Source organism: Triturus cristatus, chromosome 12 (assembly GCF_964204655.1).
Source record: "Triturus cristatus chromosome 12, aTriCri1.1, whole genome shotgun sequence".
Classification (NCBI taxonomy): Eukaryota; Metazoa; Chordata; class Amphibia; order Caudata; family Salamandridae; genus Triturus; species Triturus cristatus.
This window is the reverse complement of record NC_140595.1, coordinates 270731075-270735822: the sequence shown is the minus strand read 5'-3', so window position 1 is coordinate 270735822 and position 4748 is coordinate 270731075.

The window sequence follows — 4748 nt, the reverse complement described above, 5'->3', positions numbered from 1 at the left end:
CTGGTCTGATTGGGGCCGCCACTTACTATTCTCTGGGGTCAACCCGTCAAGAGACATACCTTATGTCTATGTAAAGTATACAGGACAAACACTTTTAATGTCTTCTTACTTTGCATAAATTCACAGGGTATGGTGCACACATTCCTTACTTTTCCCCATTCCTGTGCAGTGTAAAATTAGATCATCCTGGTCCTCACAAAATGCCATGATCCACTTGTGACTGTAACAGGTATGAAACATGTTGACCTCTCTGATTCACTATTTTTGTAACTAAATAGACAATTGTATCTATTTTACGCTCAAACCACGTTTTTATCTATGACAAAGGGACACTAGTGTTAAAACTTTGTTTCCTGTTCGGACCCCTCTAGTCATTTTTATACACTCTACCTTCACCCATTCTACTCACATTTCCCAAATCACCCATGCAACATCCATCAGCTAAAACAGATAAGATCTCCGGCAAAGATCCCCCTCGAGGGGTCTGTTGGGCATTGCAGCGCAGGCCCAACGAGGAGCTGCCCGATGATGAAGCATGACACCTCTTGGAGTGTGTGAGGGCCCTTGCTTCTAAAAGGAGCACTTACCTCCACCTAACACCTGCTAGACCTAGCTTCCCATTTAGGAACAGTACACTCTGTGTTTTCATAAACTGTGCTCCTTGTGTGCTGGAGCTGACAAAAAGCCCCAGCCCCTCCTCTCTTGTTTTGCCCATTCAAGCTAAAAGTTGGTGAGAAGATATTATGGGAGCTTGCCAATTTTCCTCCAGAAAGATTATGTATGCAATATTTATACGGGAATCCAGCTGTTTAGTAAACTGTTTAAAGATGGGAATTGTGGCTTGCTGTACAGTTCACATTTAAAAACACAAACAAAGATTCCCCCACAATAATTTTGGTGCAAAGATTCAATAAGGCCAGAGCAGTGTTTTGCATTACAACAAACTGCTTGCTATCAAATTCTCAGATAGGTGGGAAATGTATGTGCTTACTACACTTCATAATGAAAGGACTTCTCCAGTCATGGTTTGGGGTCAGTTGGCATTAGTTTACAAGCCTATTTGGGTTCTTGTTTACAACAAGTATATGCGTTGAGTGGATAAAAATGACCACGTTCTTCAGCCGTAATGTGAGTTGTAAAACTCATGCATGGGAAACAAGTTAGCTTCCCACATGATTTATTTGGCATATCTATTGGCAGAGCACCACAGGAAGGCTGACGTCCTTCATTGACTTTCAGTTGGCTGTTATTGAAAGCTGTATGTTGTAGAATCAATAGACTCTATATGATCTGTCGGGGAGGATGTTGCAAGGCTTTAGGATCATCACTTTGCCGACCTAATCCATGCAATGTAGTGAAAGAGTCACTGATGGGAGTTTATGCTCGGCAAGGAATGGCAAGTAGAGTCGATATTACTGTCCTCAGAGCCCATTCCAGCCTTGCCTGTATTTCCAATTTTCTTCACAATGTACCAAACAAGAATGATGTTCTGAAAAACTGACTGGATTGGGGAGCACAGATTAGGAGTTGGTATCTGCCCCATGTGGCTGTTAATGGATACATACCTTCCATGTCCTATTACTTGAGAAGCTGGGTAGTGTTTTACATTCCTCCAATTATTTTGTTGAGAGTGATTATAATCCAAGACTTTTTCTTCCTAAATTAGATTTGACCCACCATGTCTTTATTGATTCCAGTAAAGAGGAACACATTGTTCGTTTTTGGCTGCTGACAACCTTAATCCTCCATCGAAAACTGGTGGATATTCTGTCCGCTACATTACAAGTGCATTACAATGCACTGCCCACAACAGTGGACAGCACATGTGCCATGGTTTGCCTGAGTACCCTGTCCACCAAACTATAAGTGCCGTAGTCTGTCTAGAAGTGCTCTTTAGGGAACTTAATAGAGTCTGCTCCAGTTTGTTTACCCCAGGTTATAACGGTAGATGTGCTCCCACTGTCCAAGTTTATCCTCAGACACCCCCAACTTACTTCCACAGACTCGAAGGAGTTGGATTTGCAGCAGTGAGTGTGCAGAAGATGCATGTAAGACAAATGTTCCTGAGCCTAAGCAGGCTGCCAAGGGGAGGTGTTCATAAAGGATCATTTGGCATGCACAGTATGAAGAGGTACTTAAAGCTTAACCTAGGCTTGTTTTCATAGGGGTTTCATGTAAATAAAAGGGAGATGGTCAAGGTAGGAGTGGCACACATATGACAGCTCCAACCATTGCTTTAACTGGCTGCTGTATATGTGTATTGACAATGTATGTGGCTGTTGCGAGCGGTATATGTAGCTATTAGCTAGTGGAGTGTGTTTGTATATAAGTCAGCTGTTGTGTAAGTCACTGTATATAAGTTCTCCCAGTGGAAAAGCATTGAAAAGAGCAAAGAACAATATCCAGAAATTACTATTGGAAACACATTAAAGGCCAAAAGTAGATAATATAATTTGTCACTACATTAAGAACTGCTTCCAATATACTGAAGAGAATTACCACATGAAATTGGAGAATGATACATTTCAAGAGACTGTGAATAGTCTGTCTGCTTTTCGCATTCAAAAAGAGTGCAAGTATGAAGGACATTGTGGTACACACCAGATCACAGCAAATAAACCAGAACAGTGAACAAAGGTTGTTGCACCTTCCTCCAGTGTGAGAAGTTGGCCTGGTATATGCTGTCCACTAATTAAAGTGGGAACCTTGCACTAGTCCAAACAACCCTTATGGTGATTTAAGAGGTCAAACCTTAGAAAGCTATCCAAGTGGTAGCTGTGGAGAGCAGCCTTCAGGTTTATTCTTGAAGGAATGTTAAGCAGCTTGTTTTACCAGAATGCAACTATATACTATTGGTTAAAAAACAGGAGAACCACACAGTAGTTATAAAAATATGAATTTCTTGTCATAACACACCTTAACTACCTCACAGTACCTGCTACACACAGATAAACACAAAGCAGACAATACTGTAGCACAGAAACAATAGTAAGTAGCACTAATACACAGTGGGCTCCAGGGGAGAGACCAAACCATGCACTAAAATAGTGGTATAAGAACCACGACTCGAGTCAAGACAGTGTCTAGAGGATGCAGAATCGCTGGGACCCCAAGGAACCACCTAAGGTGAGTAAGTAAGGACCCCGTAGAGGACGGGAGTAGCGTGCTACATAGAATTCAATGGGAGAGTCGCGGTTGCAGTTTTAAAGTTTAAGGACCCTTCCCAGTGGATTACGAGGAAACCCTTTGGAACATAGAAGGTTAGAGAGTCACCCACCCGTGTATACCGAAGTACCAGAGTTAGCTATCCCGGGGAACCCGGGTGCATAGGGCTGAAGTGGCATTGGAAATCGCTGTCATTCTCAATGGGAGTCTTCAAAGAAATGCCACTGCTGGAAGGAAGGAAAGTGTCCGGTGGAACCCACAGGTGGATTCTTGATGGAAGGAACCTGAAAGAAGAGGGGACAGAGTCTGGGTCACTCAGGAGTGACTAGGGGCTCGGTAGACGAATGCCCACCGATGTCAGGTGCGTCAGGTGTGAAGATGGAGATCTTGACTCTACAGCTGCAGGGACCAGGAGAAGTTGAGTATGACCAGGAGCTGGATACGAGCTGTCCCATGAAGAATGCCGAGTGCTGAGGGGTCGGTGTCCAGCGGGAGCACCAACAAGCCTTGTCAGTGGCAACCCACGAAGAAGGCCAAAGAAGGTTACGGTCTGACCCAGCAAGGACCATGGGACTCACGACAGCAAGGGGAGTCTGGGCAGGCCTGGAGAAATCAGGGGAGCCCAAGAACAGCAGTGCTGTCCCTCAAGTGGACCCACAGGCCGAAGGCACAGGAGTCGCAAGGAGACCTCTAGCAGTTTCACAAAGTCACAGCTAGCAGGGCACAGAGTGTGAGAAGGCCAAATTCCTTTGTACCAAATGTGCGCAGATGTTGGGGCTATTGATAGCCCAATGCACTTAGTTGGGGAATGCCAACAAGGATATGCACTTGCAAAAGTACATGGTGCACAGGGGCTTGGGTTATGCAGTCCCCACAAGGGATACTGGCCTCAAACTCGGTGAGAGGGCGCTGGACCTCACGGAACACAGGAACCCAGCTCTTGTGTTGCTGGAGCCTTCGGAGTCAGCAGGAGCTCAGAATCAGCAGACCGGTCAGTGGCGTTACTGTGCCTGCGAATGCAGGGGAGTGACTCCTTTACCCCAAGGGAGATACTTCATTTGTCCTTGATGCTCCACAGGTCCTGCACGGAGCCTGCATGGGGCACGGGCACAGTCAAAGTCCAGTGTGTTCAAATGGTTGAATGTCAGTGGTTCCTTGATCATAATCTTGTCCACGTCGAATCTAGGGTCCTACAGGCAGGTAATCCCTTTTGTACCCACGGGAGAGGGTTGGACAGATTCAGGGGACCCTCCCAGGGGAGGGTCAGGACAGTGGGGAGGTTACTCCCATGTCATTTGTCCAGTTTTCACGCCAGAGCAGGAGCCAAAAGCTCCCAGGGCTGGTTTGAACTGGACTATGCACAGGGACACCAAATGTGCCCCTTGTGCAGACTTTTGGGCACTTTGGAAGTACACCCACCCAGCTCCAATACACTAAATCCTGTCTGGGAGGTGGTCACATCTCCCTGTGACAGGATGCCTATTGTGCTGCCTTCTTCTGCTCGAGCTTGGCTCAGCAACAGGAGGGCAGAAATGTGTCCCTGGTCGGCAGCAACCATTTTGTGCTGGCTGGGTCGAGAAGGC